The sequence below is a fragment of the Chiloscyllium plagiosum genome, unplaced genomic scaffold, assembly GCF_037043375.1.
Source record: "Chiloscyllium plagiosum isolate Xiang-an unplaced genomic scaffold, Cpla_swu_hap1 HiC_scaffold_39, whole genome shotgun sequence".
NCBI classification, from domain to species: domain Eukaryota; kingdom Metazoa; phylum Chordata; class Chondrichthyes; order Orectolobiformes; family Hemiscylliidae; genus Chiloscyllium; species Chiloscyllium plagiosum.
This window is the reverse complement of record NW_028270177.1, coordinates 48,815,167-48,833,760: the sequence shown is the minus strand read 5'-3', so window position 1 is coordinate 48,833,760 and position 18,594 is coordinate 48,815,167.

Here is an 18,594-nt window from a genome sequence, read left to right as displayed (position 1 = left end):
CGGAACACACAGCAGACATGCTGCGTAGGTTTGCAGGCGACATCAGAATTGTAGACAATGAGGAAGATTTCACAAGATTCAAAAGGATATTAATCCAATGAGCCGTTGGACTGAAAAATGTAACATGGAGTTCAATCTGGATGAATGGAAGGTATTGCATTTTGGTACAACAAAAAGAGTAGGGCTTTGCATAGTGTTGGAGAACACGGAAGCTAGGGATGCAGGTACATAATTCTTTGTAGTTTTCATCACCTGCAGACAAGGTGTTCAAAGGTATTTAACATACTCCCCTTCATTGCTCTGTCCTTTGTGTATAGTAGTCGGGACGTTATGTTGAAGGTTTGCAGGACATTGATGAGGCCTCTTCTGGAATATTATGTCCAGTTCCGGTCGCCCAGTTGTAGGAATGATATTATTCAGCTGGAGCAGGTTCAGAAAAGGTATACACGCATGTTGCATTGTATGGAATGTTTGAGTTATAATGAAAGGCTGGATAGGCTGAGACTATTTTCAGATTTGAGATTGGGGGGCTGGAAAATCACAACAGGTAAGGCAGCATGCGACGAGTAGGGGAATCATTTTTCCACGCAAGTGTCTTTCATCAGGCTCTTCCCTGAAACGTCGATTCTCCAGCTCCTCAAATGCTGTCTGACCTGCTGTGCTTTCCCAGCACAACGCTATCGACTCTGATCCCTCAACTACAGTTCTCACTTTCTCCTAGTTGAGACTGATTTCACTCTCGGTTAGGGGTTTGAGCGGCGACCTGACAGAAATTTATGACTTCTTGAGAGGCAAGTTAGAGTTAACGATAGCCGCCTTTTCCCGGGAGGGAGATTTCAAGACGAGAGGGCATATGCTTAAGATGAAAAGAGAAAGAGAGTTAAAAAAAACATGTGAGGCTTTTTTTTAGAGAAGGTGTTTTACATGTGCAATTAACTTGCTGAGGAAGTGATGGATGAGGGTACATTTGCAACATTTAAAGAACAATTCGATCCAAAAATGAATGGGAAAGTGGGATTTTAAAAATAAATTTATTCATGCCTAGTACATCAGTTATTTCCCAGAGGACAGTTAAGAGTCAACCACAATATTATCCATCTGGAGTCTCCTGTGGGACAGAGCAGATGAAAATGACAGTTTGCTTCACGAACTGGCATGAGTGAATCAGATGAGAGTTTCCACACAACTGATTCAGGTCATCACGAGACTCTGCAATTCCAGGTGCTTATTGAATTCAAACTCCACTATCTGTCATGCCAGGACCTGAACCCTTTGTCCCCAAAATATTACTTGGATTTTTGGATGTAAAACTACAAGGGCATTATAACCACTCAGCGGGTACAGCAGGAGACAGATGGGACTAGATTAGTTTGGCCGTACGTTCAGCATGGATTGGTTGCACTGACGGGCCTGATTTCATTCTGTATGACTCTATGATTGACGCTATGGAACAAATAGCTGGTTGGAATGAACAGCAGCACTGACAGCATAATCGAACACCTGATGGGATATGTAATCCTGCTGGACTCTCCAGAGGTTGTTTTGCTCAGTGACCCCTGCCCACACACGGCACTGTGGAACGTCTTGTCCCCAGTGTTAATGATTAAATGAGTTTCCATTTCTGTGGTTAATTGAATCTCTTCCTGCAGTTCCCAATTTGCCCTGCTTTCTCTGTGGTATCGGCGTCCTTTTTACAACCCAGGGTGAACGATCCTTTCAAATTGTGGCCACACAAATACAAATCCTGTTTTCCATGTTGTGAATGTGTTTTCATTCTTTTTCATTCACCCACAGGGTGTGATTATCACTGGTCAGGATAACATTTATTCTTCACCCCTTGTTCGTTGCTGCCTGGCTACGCCACACACCCGGGTGCGATCCCAGCCTCGGGCAGATTGTGGGCAGTTTGTGGGCAGTCTTTGGGAAAGTTTGCACATTCTCTGTGTGTTTGCGTTTTTATTTCTCCCTCTGACCAAAGATGTGCCAGTTACAGGGATCAACAATGGAAAATGCATGTTTATGGGATAGGGAATACCGTGGGTCCTGGTGGGATGCATTTCGGATGGACCGTCTGGACTGGAAGGGCCGACTACCCTGCTTCCCCAAACGATGGGGATTCTTGAATTAAGGGTCAGCTCATGTATTTCTGGCCCTGGAGTCTCTCGTAGGCAGGAATGGGTGAAGATTCTGCATAAGGGACATGAATGAATGGGATTGCAGGAAATTAAAGTTATTATCTCTGTTCCTGAGGTCAGGCTTGCATTCATGGTGTTATTCGTCGAACTTAAACATCACCGTTTCCGTGTCCCAGCCTCAAAGGACAACCAGTTCAAAATATCACTCCAACACCACCTTCTCCAGGTGTCAGTCTTGAGTGTGTGGAAGAAACTGATTCTGAGCTGATGCAAGCAAAAGCAGCTTCCATCGCCAGTGTCGGAAACACAGAAACAAATAGCAAAATTATCTGTTAAACCCACCACTGCAAAGTTAACGGTTCAACACGCTTCAATTGTGCCACTCAGCTGTCTTAGCAAGATGCACAATAAATCGCTATGATAGTACAAACGGGTACAACTATTCCCTTGATCAGGAGCATACTCAACCTAGGAATTTCGTGCGCCTCTATACCATCATAGAAGGACCGCACTGTCACCTATTGCATCAGTGGAGCCAGAGAGTAACATCGCGCACTCATCCCATCCCCATTTCCGGTTGGATCTGGGAGGCTGTGCCACAGTTTCTCTGAATCGAGGCTGTGAACTGAGATTATGTGTGATTATCTGCAACACTGGTTATTGCCTTGAGGAAGCTGGTGAAGTCGCCGATGTTAAGATAAAATGCTACTGAAACATATATTTCAACAATATCCTGTACTGTCGCCCGAATCTTTGATATTTTGGCGAAATCTATCAATCTCAGTTTTCAACATTCTCATTCAAGGATCTCCACAGCCTCTGAAGACATGGAATTTAAAGATTCAACTCATTCTCAGTTCCCACATGCCTGTCACTCTTCGCTGAGTACTGATGTTGTACATTTGCTGTTTTTCCGATCATTTACTCTGCTCGTACACTTATTGCTGCTTGCAAGCATCCTGTTCTGTTGTTGCTATGATGGTGGTCATCTGTATTTTGCATTGTGACCACAGCAACCTCGTTTCGAAACCATACACGACACTAAGTGTTCTCTCCGTTGTCTTTTTTGTGACACATGGTAAGAAATCAATTGTTTTACCTTCAAATTCCGCTCTCTCACATCTCTGCGTTTCACATATCAGGATTCAAACACACCTTTGTCGGAGATTTCTCTCCTTCCCACGATCATTAAACCTCCTTTCGGTCCTTCCTCCCATTTCTCTGAGGCAATGCACAATCCATCACTCTTCTTCACATTGATACTGTTCTGTCTGTCCTGCGGTCACGGCTGTTGGGTGAACGTGCTCCAAACCCACCATCGGGACCTCCAAACAAGTCGATCCATTTGAATACCGCAGTTGTGAAATCAATCCCCATGTAGCAGCTTTTACTGACATAGGCCAGAGACTATTGGAGCGTCAGGCTCATTGAAAAGACCCAGGGCAGTTTTGGGAAAAAAGAGATTTTATTGGAAACGATCAGCTATGTGACTTTCTGCGTTGTTCTCGCTGTAATTTCATAGGACTGATAATCCTGAAACCGAGGTAATAGTCTGGGTACTCGGGCCTGAGTCCCACCATGTCAGATTGTAAAATTTGGATTCAGCAAATATCTGCAATGAAGAATCTAATGAATACTATAGATCCTTTGACAATTGTTGAAAAATAAACATCTGGTTTACTGATGTCATTTCAGGATGGAATCTGCTATCCTTACTTGGTCTGGCCTGCATGTGACTTCAGACTCATAGCAATATGATTGAGTCTCAACTGCCCTCTGGGCAATTCAGAATGAGTAATAAATTCTGCTTCGCCAGAATCGCCCTCATTTAATACAGAAAATTTAAAACAAATGCTCATTAGTCTCAAGCGAGAGTGTTGTGTGCAGTTTTGCAAGTCACATTTCTAGTAGGGATGTGATCACACTGAGAACATTGCAGGAGATATTTACCAGGATGTTGTTTGGGACGAAGAGTTTCAGTTGTGAAGAAAGACAGGACAGAGTGGACTGTTTGGATCATTGCAAAGGAGATGTAGATAAGTCATGAATGAGTTAGGGTATGGACAGATTTGACTGAACGAGTTTACCATTGATGGAGGGATCGATCAGCAGGGGCTAGAGATTTAAGGAGAAAGGCAGAAAGGTTTGAGAAGATGTGCAAAAAACTTTATCAGCCAATGTGTGGTTGGAATTTAGAATACACTGCCTGCATTGTTCAGAGCGGCAAAAACCCGTATAACCTGAATAAATATTCAGATGTGAACTTGTGATGCCAAGACATATAAGGCTGTGGGATAAGCATTGAGAAATGCGATTCAGTTCATTAGGCAGTTGTTTTTGACAAATGTGGCCACAATAGGCTGAAGGGCCTCCTTTGACACTCCTGTCCTCGGTAGTAGAATGGTTCGTGTCCCCGCCTGTCACAGGGCTCAATTCTTCGCTGGGAACAGTGTAAATGTTTTAAAACTGTCACTCCATTCCCAAGTTCGGGCCATTGATACCTGTCCTTCCATTCTCGATGGTGCATGCCACAGGAAGGACAGTGATGCCTAAATCAGTGTGGGGAAGGGCTGCAGCTCTCAGGGAGGCAGAGTGTCAGTGACATTACAAACACGTGTCTTCAGCAAACTGTACATTGTATCTGTGTTGGAATGAAAAGCATTTGATGGACTTGTACTGGATTGAAGTGTTTTCTGGAAGCTGGACGGTGAGGAAGAAACAACGTAAAAACATTCAAATATGATTGCAGAAACATTTCCCTCAGCACGAATGAAATTGTAATGGACAGAGTAGTGTTTCGATACATTGAATTTGGGTTGATTTGTTTTGATGAGGCTGAGTTACCAGGTATAAAGCCATTAAAAAATGATACAGCAATTGCTCACTATGATGGAACATTGTGTCAGTAATTCGCACTGCTGTTCGCTCGGAGGATTAGGTTGATTGGCAAAGTTAAATTGCCCTCTCGTGTCCAGGTAGTGAATTAACTAAGTTAGGTGAATTAGCCATGGGTAACGCGGGGACAAGATCAGAAGTCACAGGACGACAGGTTATAGTCCAACAGGTTTATTTGAAATCATAAGGGGGAGGGCTCACTCTTCCTCAGGTGAAATATACGGGAATAGGGAGGGGAGCTTGGTCTGGGTGAGATGACCTTCAGAGAGTCCACACCGGCACGATTGACTGAAATGCTCTTTCTACACTGTAGGATTCTGTGATTCTATCGGAGAGGATAATGATGGTGTTTGCTGGGGTGTAAAGCCATGAGAGACGATGCTGGCGAGGTGTTCTGATGATGAAATTTTATTCACTTGTCTTCTTGGAAAATTGAGAACAGTTATCCCTGAACCAAGGAAAACTTAGTGGGGGGTTTTTCCCGGTTATGAAATGTTTGGACTGAGTAAATGGGTGGAAAGTTCCATCTTTGAATTAAGTAAACTTCTCGATGTCAGACATTCAAATCCTTTGATAAAACCTTTGAAGGGCAAAGGAATGATGAGAACAGAATCGCTGTCACTCCGAGAATCTGTTTTCCAAAATATTTGAAAAGGCACATTTGGTGACATACAAGGAAATTTATGTGGATAGGTAAAGGAGTAGGGGTGGGGTGTAGTCGGTCAGAAGTTGCGGGGAAACAATGTCTAATTTGGTTGACTTTAAATGTAAAGACTTTTCGTGAAGATGTGCGGCTGAATAAGATTCGAATCTAAAACTCTAAATTTTGAAAGATTTGGCATAATATTCCACTTCAAGCATTGTAAATGGAACTGAGCGGATTTTTTCTATTGCGATGGGAAGATATTACATTATGAATCGGAAGTGACCAGTTGCTTGGAGGTCGACTTCGTGCTTTAATCATATGCGTTAAAGATGTGAGGACAAACAACATGATGTTTGGTCCATTTAATACTCGGTGAAATCTGCCAAAGTAACGAGCAACAAAACTGCACTTTAACCCTCTGCTTTTCTAAGAAGTATTCTCCTTAAGCTGAAATAAAGTCGGAGCAAATTTGAATACAACATTAATCGTTCCAATGGGATAAATCTAATTCACTTGCGATATTACAATGAACATTGTCAGGTTGCAGCAAAATTAAAATGAAACGAACAAACAGCGTTTCTTGCGGTTTAATCTAATTCAGGTTGAACCATATGAAAAAGGGCGTTGAGCCACAACATCGCCTTTATTTCCCTCTCCATGGCTGCTTCTCCACGTGAGAGAAAGTCACTGAAGAAATTATGAGTCAAATGAAGGTGAGAATACGACGTAAAAGTCTTGTTCTCTGTTTGATTCTGACACAGTTCTGACTCAGAATGTATCACTGACAGGTATTCATTCTGACGAGCATGTCTATTTATTGGAATTTGCTGTCATTAAAATTCTGGTGAAAGCTGAAACACATTGGTGTGAATTCGATTCCCCTCTGGAAACTTCTCATCCATGGCTTTCACGGCATGTAACTTGATGAGGTCACATGCCACCGCTCTACAAAACGTGCTGAGGATACCGAGCGAATATGGTGGTGGGTTATTATACTGTTGTTCTCCACATTCACGGATCCGAGTCACACTCTAGTTGCTAACTTCACAAACCGCTCCAGCAGTTTTTATTTGCACCTCACACTCTGGTATACACTGGATCGTGAATCTTGTTCTTGCCCTTTACTGTAAGGGAGAATGACGAGCAATACACACCACATTAAAGTCGAAATGATGAGTGAGAGCAGTCATTCTATTCAATTATACATTAAATTGGTGTAATGAGAAATAACGCATTTTTTCTTTCCGCCCCACGTTCCATCTTGTCTTTCGATGAAGTTACATTGAAAGAAAGAGAAACAGATAACAATAGATCGGGAACACAGGTTTATCCAGTGGGGTTGTTCATGCGTATTTTAACTAATCACTTCACACAATGATCTGATCAGTATTTCAAACAGTCACTCGGAATTGGAACCGCAGAAAACTTCTCCAATGAAACGAACCTTTCATTCTTCCACAAATTTCTGATATGTGTGAACCATACAACGATCCATCATCCAGCGAGATCACTGACTTACCAACTGTATAAGATCCACCAACTTTCTTCAGCAATCACAGATTCAGTCCACAGCCAACTGTACTGTGCCCAGTGTCATTTGTTGCACCCAGGCCACAGAACATTTCTTTTTCCTGAGTTTATGAGGCTTGTTCCTGATCTGTCTGATCGGTTTCATAAACGTTTCCTATCACTTCAGCCCATCCCCTCATAATTCTGAACTTATGAATAAGATAAGGCGTTAGACCAAATGTTAAACAAGGTGGAAGTATGCCACTCAGCCCATCGAGTCTGCCCCACCATTCAACGAACTCATGGTTGATCTGATAATCTTCAACTCGATTCTTCTCACTTACCTCGACAAAGTTCCATTACCTTTCTGATTAACTATCTGGCACAGTTTGAAAATACCCAACAACGCAGTCTCAACAGCGGGTGCCACAAAAATGCCACAGACTCTCTGACCCCTGAGCAAAGAAATTACTCATCATTTCTGAATTAAATAGGCAATATCTAATTCTGTGTTCATACCGATTGGTGCTCTCCTCACAGCATAGTGCAAGCCACCTGCCCGTATCTACCCTGTCAAGATCCCAGGAATATTGAACGTTTATAAATGTTATTATGTGATTATAGAGCTCCCCTCCACCTTCTTTGTTTCAAGGAGAATAATCCCAGCCTAACCAATCATTCCACGAAGCTCCATTTTATACAGAGTTAGCAACATGTTTGTAAATCTCTGTTTTCAGACAGGTGGAGAAATTTCGGCGAGGAAACGGGTTGAAATTTCAGGCGCAGATGGGAATTGGAACTTGAAATCAGAAAGCGATTGGAATTGGATTGATCCACAGAAGGACCAAATGCAGCAATGATAACTCCGACAAATGAGAATCTAATCATATCCGATTGACATTCGATGGCTTCATTGTAACTGAATTCCTCCATGTAATCGTCGTGGAAGCTCGTGTTTAGGAGACATGGAACCTGACCGCCCACAAAAAGAAGTTGACTACAATAGCATGTCCGTTGGTCGACTTTGTTTGATTATTAATTCAATTCTCGTCTCCGTGACGCCTACATCGTCCGCGACACACAAATTAGATTTTTAACAGAACTCTCTCATTTGCCTAGATGGGTGCAGCTTCATTACCACTGAAGGAACTGGACACCCTCCACGACAATGCAGTCACTTTACTGCACATTCTTCAATACCTGAATATTTATTCCCTGAATTGCTAAGGGACAATTGCAGCAGAATGCACCACATAAAAGATTCACTGGAGTACGTCATCCAAGTTTTGTTGACAGAACCTTCAATGTTCAAAAACTTTACCGACTATAATACAAAGTTGAAGATGCACTGAAATGTCACCGTTTGCAAATTACACTCCAAGTCACATACCAGCATGACTTGGAGAGTAAACAGTGGTAAATTCATTGAGTGATGAAGCGGTCTTGATGGTCAAAGCGTTATACTACAGCCCTCCACCTTTTATCATACAATTTTTAAAGAATTGACTATTGCATTGACCAGAATTGCGCACATTCCTTTGGTTATTTCCTAAACTGGCGCTTGCTAAAGATCGAATATCATCCTCAGCCTGTGATCAACAATAGAAAATATCCAAAAACCCTCTCAAACAATTGTCTCCCTGTCCAACAATCTTCAGAGATCTGTGAATGCCCAGTCCAATATCTCTTTGTTCCTGAACACCACTCAGAATTCCCACTGTTATTGTTTCAACTCCCCAAATTCATTACCACTTATTGGTCTGGATTTAATTACATTCGCCATTTTTCCTTTCTACCTGTTTGTTACATCCCTGTCGTCCCTGAAATTATTCATCATAGTCAACTGTACAACCAATTGTTGTATCTTCTGTAAACTTCTAAACCATGACTCCGACAACTAAATTTGAATTATCGATCTATTCAGGAAACAGTGGTACTCCACTGGAAACAGGCATCCAAACATGCTTCATTTTTGGATGGGATGAACACCTAAATAACAGCAGAATCAGACCCTTGCTGTCATTTGTAAACCTGATGGTGACTCTGCAGGTTGGTCTCCTGACTAATTCCTTTCACATGTGGGAGTGGTGAATGACCTGTCCAAGTTGTGACTGAGCAAGTGAGTTTAGACTTCAGCGGGTAATTGAATACCTTCCTGCAGACCCCGCCCCCATGGACCTGACTTCATTGCGGCGTGGGTATCCTTGTGTCTGTTTAGTTTGGATAAGCAGTTGAATTTGAGTCCACACTGAGACGACTCCCAATTATCCCCGTCATCCATGTATATTTTTTATCCTTCCTTATTCTCCCACGGAGTGTGGCCATCATAGTCTGAACAGCACTTGTTGTGCATCCTTAACTCTCCTTGATCTGAGTCAGAAGGAATTTATGGGTGAACCGTACTATTGTGCGACTGGAGACATATATTTGCTGGTCTTGTTAAGGACGGCAGATTTCCTGTTTGAAGGGAAATGAAAGAATGGGTTTTCAGCAAATTAAAACTTTTTGTCATTCTTTCTCTGAGTGGGTTTATATGCCAGATTTTATTCATCAAATTTAATTACTACCAGCTGCGATGCTCCATTCTCCAAGAGTTGCTGGCCCAAATATAGCCATTACATTTGCAGATGACACGAAGATTGGTGGAGTAGCAGAAAGCATAGGGGACTGTCAAAGAATGAAGGAGAATATAGATAGACAGCAGAGTTAAGCAGAGAATTGGCAGATGGAGTTGAATCCAGGCAAATGTGAGGTAATGCATTTTGGGAAGTCTAATTCTCGAGCGAAATCTACTGTAAACGGAATAGCCTTGGGAAAGGTTGATGAGCAGAACGATCTGGGAGTTCAGATCCTTTATACCTTGAATGTAGCTGCACAGGTGGATTGAGTGGACAAGAAGGCATATGACGTGCTCGCCTTCACTGGACGGTGCATTGAGCATAAGAGCCTGCATGCTAAAATTGTACAAGATTTTGGTTCAACGGCATTTAGAATGTTGTGTACTGTTCTGGTCGCCAAATTACCAAAGCGATGTGCACGTTTATGAAAAAGTGCAGAGAAGGTTTATGAGGGTGTTGCCTGGAATGGAAGGTGCTAGTTCTGAAGAGAGGTTGAGTCGGTAATGTTTGTTTTCATTAACGAAAACAAGATTGAGGGGGACCTGATTGTCATCTACAAAATCATGAAGGTATTGCCAGGGTGGATAGAGATAAGCTTCTTCCCAAGGTGAGGGATTCAATAATGAGATGCCACACATTCAAGGTGAGAGGTGAAAAGTTTAAGTGAGTTCGACGTTGGAAATATTTTACACAGAGGGTGGTAAGTACTTGGATAGTGTTGCCAGCAGAGGTAGTGAGGCAATCACGGTAGATTCACTTCAGGTGCCTCTGGACAGATGCATGAGTAGATGGGGTGCAGAAGGATACAGATGGTTTGGAATTGGGTAATAGGTTTTGACAGTGGATCAGCTCAGGCTTCGACGTCCAAAGGGTCTGTTCTTGGGCTGTAAATTTTCTGTTTTCTCTGTTCTTCTGTGTTCTCTACACGACCAACTTCATGCTACATTACTACATCTCAGAGAATGACATTGTCAATATCCAATTATTACAGAGGGAATTCGAATATGACATGCGGCTGTGTTGGAATAAAAGATATATGCTGGATTGGAGTGTTTACTGGGAGCAAAAGGCTGATTTGGAGACGATGTGATCAAAAACAGCTCTTACTGTCAAAGTGACAAAACAGCGCATTGCTTAGGAAATTTTCAGAGAATGCTTTCAATTAATCGACCTCTTGCTTAAGACTCCAGCGCGCTTCCGCTGAGCCATCTGCAGTGCTGCTGTTGCATCTTAATAATCTAATAAACGGAGACAAATATGCCCTTCCTCCCCGCGTTTGACCAGGAACACTCCCAGCTTTGGCATTACTTGCGCCTCTGTACCATCATATAAGAACCACGTCCTCACTTTCAAACCAATCATTCCATTTCGATACCGTGGTTGTGAGATCATTTCTCATGTAGCAGCTTTTACAACATGGACCATAGATTATTGGAACATCAGGTTCAGGAAAAGGACACAGGGTAGCAGTGAGGAAAAGAATTTTTTTTTGAAAGTACCTCTTTCTGTGGACTTCTTCATCATTTATTTCACTTGCTCATTTGGCTCTATCTAGTCTATTGTGTGCAGTTCTGCAATTCGCATGATACTATGGATATGATAGCACTGGAAATGATGCAGGACAGATTTACCAGGATATTGTCTGGGTAGAAGAGTTTCAATTATAAAGAGAAATTGGATAGTCTGGAGGAGTTTTTCTTATAGCAGAAGAAATCGAGAGCAGACATGATTGAGATGTACAAAATAATCAGGAATATGGATGGTGTAGACTCTCTTTGATGATGAGATCGATCAGGGGGGAGGGGAGGGTGGCATAGACTTAAGGATAGAAGAGGAAAGATTTGAGTGAACGCGAAGACAAATGTTTTGAAACAGCGGTTGGTTGAAATCTGGAAATCAGTGCATGCAAAGGTTGGAGAGGCAGAAATCCTCATAACTTGCAGAAGTATTCAGATGTGAAATTTGTGATGCCAAGTCAGAGGAGGCCATAGGCCAAGTGATTTTAAGAGGTGTTCAGATAATTATCGAATGTTAATTTCAAGCAATACCAAATAGGCTTCTTTTTGCATAAAATTCCTGGATAGTACCACCGCCTGTCACTGCGTGAGATCATGTTAAATTCACTTCCAGGATGAATGCTTGCATATTGGGATAGCTCAGTGGATAGAACTGCACCTTTCCACGCCAGAAACCGGCATTCGATTCCAGACTTGTTTGACTGACTGTGTGGAATTTGCACTCTCATGCTCTCTCTCTTTCTTGTGAGTTTCCTCTGGCTGTTCCGATACCTTCCCGCAATGCAAAGGTGTACAAATCGGGTCAATGGCAAATAAAATCTAAATGGACTGTAAGTGTTGTAAATCAGAGACAAAAGCCAGAATTGCAGCTCGGGGAAAACGGAATGACTGTTTCAGGTAACAGACCCTTCCTCTGAACTGTTTTTAGTTTGCAATGTTAACCCTGATTTCTCTCCACTGATGCTTCCTGACTCACTGAGCTTTTGGAGCAATTTCTATTTTCGTAGGTCGATCACAAATGCGGGTTTAGAAAGATAGAGTGGGGCAGTGTGAATCTCTTCCACGCACAGTGCAGACTCAACTGGCAAGTGGCTTCTGTATGCACTGTTTCTAATTCCATTAACACTGTATCTATAAGTCTTTGTCCATTTTTTAGTCTTTGTTATTCACATCTCTCCTGTCATGTGAAGTGCAGAGCAGGATAATCGACGTATCGGGCATAAGCCACCACAAAACCGTTACCACCTGACGCCTGGAAGATGAATGCCTCATATTCTGACTTGGGACCCTGCAACCACACGGAAAAATGTAGATTTCAACGGCTTCCTCATTTCACCCGCCCCACATTATTACAGTCTGAAGCATCAAACTCAGCACCACGCTCCAGACCCATACATCTCTCCCCATCTGACATATCACCTCCACCCCTGCCTCGCTCCACCATTCGCTTTCCACCCAACTCCAACCCCCACCCATTTATCTCCCAGTCCTAACCAACAAGACTCATTCCTGATGAAAGACTTATGCCAGAAACGTCGATTCTCCAGCATCCTGGATGCTGCCTGACCTGCTGTACTTTTCCAGCACGACACTATCGCCGTGGCGAAGATAGAAGATTTCTGCTCAGGCTTTTTATCTGAGAACGTAGAAGGCTGAGTGAGGAAGTGATTAAGGTGCACATTAAGGGGATCGATATGTTTGATAGGAACAAACTTCTTATGGCAAGAGTTAACAACCAGGAATCTCCGTCAAACACAAGGGAGAGGATGCTCAGACGAGATTTAGGAAGAACGTTTTCACTCTTAGAGTGTTGTTTATTTGGAATTCACTGTGTGACCGTGTGGTAAAGGTATGAGTCAGTAAAACATTTCAGGAGTATTTAACCGAATAATTGAGAAGCTAGAGCACACATGGATAAGGACCAGGTACTGGAAACTGGGGTGAAATTAAACAGATATCTGATGAAAGAACCGAACACTGTACAGAAAATATAGAGCATGAAAGCATGGGAAGGGTAAAGGCATGGAAACTACTGGCGTTTTGTTACAAGTGGTCTGCGGAATGCTACACTCGTCAAAAGGTCACGAGGGCAGAATGGGGCCAGTGTGGCAGGATGGGATAAGAATAGTGGAATGCTGCTACACCAATTAGCAGAGTCAGACTGGGTTGAAAGGTTACTACGGCAGGGTGAGATAATACCAATTTGTAAAGTCAGCCTCGCCTTCTAAATATCATCATGACAGTTTGGGAAACGTCATTACAGTACATACTTAGGACATTACTTTAAATAATTAATTGATAGTAGACTCAGCCTGCTTGAGGCACTTGTAGCAGGATATGACATTAAATATCTAATTAGTAGTTCGTAGAGTCTGCTTGGGACAGGAAAACATTGTGATAGATGGGGTAGCTAAATATCTAATCATGACAGGTTAGTCTGGGACGGAGGTTCATTGAGCACAGGTGGCAGTGGAATACTTAATAGTTACAGTAGAATAAATTAGGAAAAATCATAGTGGCAGAAGCAGAACGATAATGGGAATTAGCATCATTGGTTTATTGTATAGCTGGAGTGAGGTAATTCTGACTAACACAGTTGGCATTCTGATAAGATAACAAGACATGATTAAAGAAAAGGTATAAAGTGACGGAGTTTAATTCAGATACATGTGAGGTGCTGAATTCTGGGAAAGCAGGACTTATACACTGAATGGTAAGGCCCTAGGGAGTGTTGCTGAAAAAGAGACCTTGGAGTGGAGGTTCATAGCTCCTTGAAAGTGGAGTCGCAGGTAGATGGGATTGTGAAGAAGGCATCTGGTATGCCTTCCTTTTTTGGTCAGAGTGTTGAGGAAAGGAGTTGGGAGGTCATGTTGCGGCTGTACAGGACACTGGTTCGGCCACTGTTGCAATATTGCGTGCAATTCTGGTGTACTTCCGATTGGAAAGATGTTGTGAAACTTGTAAGGGTTCAGAAAGATTTACAGGGATGTTTCCAGCCTTGGAGGATTTGAGCCATAAGGAGAAGCTGAACAGGCTGGGGCTGTTTTCTCTGGAGCTTCGGAAGCTGAGGGGTGACCTTATAGAGATTTACAAAATTAAGAGGGACTTGGAAAGGATAAATAGATAAAATATTTTCCCTAGGGTCGGTGAGTCCCGAACTAGAGGGCTTAGGTTTAGTGTGAGAGGGGAAATATACGAAAGAGACCTAAAGGGCAAACTTTCCACACAGAGGGTGGTACGTGAATGGAATGAGGATATGGTGGAGGCTGGTACAATTGCAACATTTGAGAGGCATCTGTATAGGAAGGGTTTGGAGGGATATGGGGCGGGTGATTGCAAGTGGGACTAGATTGGGTTGAGATATCTGGTTGGCATGGACAAGTTGGACAGCAGTGTCTGTTTCGATGCTGCACATCTCAATGACTCAATGACTCTAAGCCATGGACCCTGAGGTTCGGTCGAGTCAAAACTTTATTTTCTGAATGTCACTGTTTTTGTTTGCAAACAAAAGATCGACTCCTTGAAAAACTCTCCGCATCTCCTGGTGATAGTCGACATTTTCTCTACGACAACCGCAACTTTGGGTGCAGTAAAATTGTGGCGAGTGCAGCTCTGTGGTGCAATGAAACGTGTGTTAGATTTCTACAAATTTGGGAACTTTGCTATTCAATGTTTGTGGGTTTGAACCGCACTAGGATTGGGTTTAGTTCAGTTTTCAGCTGAATCATTGAGTGTTGTGCTGATTCATCGCCAATTCATGTCGTCTGGAGTTCCCGTCCCTGCTACTGATCAGAGGAAATTCCTTACCTTCATGGTTGTGCGTTTCTACGGAAACATATCATTAGAAACATGATCTGACCAGAATCAGATGCTTATCCACAAAACCTGCAAATTTCGTGCAGAAACCCACCGTGCAACACGTTCTTGGATGTAGGAATGGTGAAGATTATTGATGAATGCAATATGTTTCATGTTACCTATATGAACAGAAATTTTCGAATGCTTAACTGTCTTTATCCCGTTGTACGACAGGTTGTTGTGGATGAGCTGGGCAAAGACATTGACGTGTTTGGTCAGCCATGATCATATCAAACGGCGGGTAGATAGTGAGAGAATTAATCCCACGCTGTTGGTCTCACTTTTGTCACAAACCAGTTAGTCAGCGAACTGAGCTAAACGACTTCCATTCAATGCAGAGCTAAACCAAACAGCTCAGTGCGTTTGTATTATATAATATTTCATGTAGAATGAGCTGCTGCACCTTCCAATACCATTAGCTCTTCTTACACTTAACATTTTTTTTTTTAGATTACATTACAGTGTGGAAACAGGCCCTTCGGCCCAACAAGTCCACACCGACCCGCCGAAGCGAACCCACCCATACACCTACATTTACCCCTTACCTAACACTACGGGCAATTTAGTATGGCCAATTCACCTGACCCTGCACATCTTTGGACTGTGGGAGGAAACCGGAGCACCCGGAGGAAACCCATGCAGACACGGGGAGAACGTGCAAACTCCACACAGTCAGTCGCCTGAGGCGGAAATTGAACCCGGGTCTCAGGCGCTGCGAGGCAACAGTGCTAACCACTGTGCCACCGTGCCGCCCCAGTTGCGGTTGTTATGCATTTTAAGTTGCGGTTGTTATGCATTTTCTTTCCTATGAATGTTAAACACTTCCAGAGTGTTTCCCTTTTGCACCCCCATCCAGGCAGCCCAGAATCACTGTCGCTGTTTAATTCACTCCTTGTGTGCCTGCACGCGCTTTTCGAATATTCTGGAATCGGCACCTAAGATGTTTTTATTTCTGAAAATTCATCTCCAAAATCAATAACTCTCAGAATATAAAATGCTGGACCAAAATTATTTATCGTGCCCTGTTGGGTTTGAAGTTCTAACGTCTAGTTTCCACTCACCTAAACGAGGACATTTCCCTCATATTTACTCTTAAGATCGTCACATCCGCTGGATAACCTCTATTCGGACACAACTAAGTCTTTCCTGATTTCTCCCGCATTATTCTTTATCTATGCCATCAGTCCATTAAACCGCCTCTTTTCGTTTCTAGTGGCTTTATCTCCCAGTAAACCTCATTTCCTTCGTTTCGAACGATGTGGTATCACGGCCGTGTCATTCCTAACGTCTTTGTATTCCAGTAAACGATGCCCGTGTCATTATTCATGTCTTTATATCCCTGTAAATTTCAACCTGAGAACGGATGCTGGGTTTAATTCAATGCATGAAAACTCACCACTAAGCTATGCAATTGTATTACCGACACAGGAAAGGTGGAAGCAATTCCAATTACAGCTGAATCGATTGGCTGCAACAGAATCGGGTCAAGTCGCAGTCACATACTTGACTGTTGTTCTTATAGTTATTTTGTCTCTATGTGTGCTGAAGTTACGCAGTGAGGGATCATATTACTATTGCCAGACATATATAAGGGGGCGTATGAAATGCTGAAGTTATGAGACCAGAGCAGTTTTTATTGACGTAGACCATTCATTGTTCGAATCTCAGTCTTAGGAATTATACAGAGAGCGATTTTGAGCAAAATTTGAGCAGGGACGTTTACCCCATTACGTAATACCAAATTTTTGTTTACCTCATTTGTGTGTTTTGCCTCATTGAGGATTTTCAAGTTATCCCCTCTATACAAAAGTTCCGTGCTTTTGCACCATTATACAAAAGATGCAGTAAATAGCATCCAACACTGTTTCAGTCTACTTATACAGATATTGACTCCTGGAAACAGCACTATGCACTCTCTTCGAGTCTGGAAAATAATTTGCTACATTCCCACTCTTATGGCTCTTTTAATTACATCGGCTTCAGTTCTTCACAGAATCCGATTCAGCAGATCTTGTCACGTAGTCATTTCTTTGTATGTGTTCAGATCATGTGAGCAGAATATCACAGTCCATAACACAGAAGTCAGACCATACTCAGGGGTCCGTACTCTGCTCTAGATCATTTCATGAACGCCAGGAAGAAATATCTATGATCTTGAAACTTTACTAACCTGTTTATTTTCTGAAGCAAGTTAAACAATTCCAGGTTTCTGCTTTTGTTGTCACACGCACCAAGGTTGTAAATGCTGGAACCAGTTGAGACTGTCCGCTCTCCCACATCCATTTTCTCCCCAGGAGGTTTTAAGATGATGGTCTGAATCGGATTCTTCTAAAAAGAAGAACCTTTTTATCCATTGATTTCTGGTTTATGGGCCCACTAAGCTCCCGCTGGGCCTCTGTGTTAGCGCTGATCACAGCCGCTTCCCGCAGTGTTCAGCTTTTTTGTAGCATGTACCTTCGAGGATGACATCAAAAGATATTCGCTGTTACTGTGTGATACTCTACCAATGGAGACAGCTCTATCACTGGAGGCTGCTCAGTCCGCTGGGATGGGATAATTTCTGCAGTGTGTCCTGCGGATCAGATACAGTGCACTTTATCATTCAGATCATACAGAGTGAGAGCACTCGAAAAGGCCAAGCGAATTTTCCCCACAGGAGTTTACTGTAGGTGGTACAATACCAGCGGCACCACCCTAACCCAGGAAAGAACGGTCTCAGAAGTCCATTTTGTAAGTTTAGTTTCAGACTCTGGTCACCATTCTCCACGAACCCTGCAGCCTGTGGGCAATCAGCAAAATGAAGTTGGTGGTGGATCCCAAAATGAGAGCATAATTCCTCATTTATATCTCCAATAAAATTGGTATGGTGGTAGCGGGGGGGGGGGGGGGGCACATTGTCAGAAGATAGACAAAATCAAATACCAAAGCAGGTAATAATCTCCTTGAGTAAAATATTTACAACAGTTTTGGCAGTAGCGTTGGAAGTGCGGTAAGCTTCAACTCATCAAGGAAAAGAAAATCAACAATGACCAAAACATACTTATAGTGCTGACACCTTTGCAACTCGATGAAGTCTTTAAAACTCTTTAGCAGTTGGCATTGAGTGGTCAGAGGGCGACTCACCCTTATCAGAGAACATAGAACAGAGAAAGGACAGCATAGAACAGGCCATTTCACGCACGAAGTTTAATCCTAATGTAAAAAAATAATTACAACCTACACACCCCTCAATTCACTGCTCTCCCCCATATGCAAGTCTACAAGTTGCTTAAATGTCCCCAAAAACTCTGCTTCCACCACTACCACTGGTAACGAATTTCATGCATTCACAGCTCTCTGTGCTAACAAAAAATTACTTCTGACATCTCCTTTCTATCTTCCTCCTAATATCTTCAAACTATGAGTTCTCATACCAG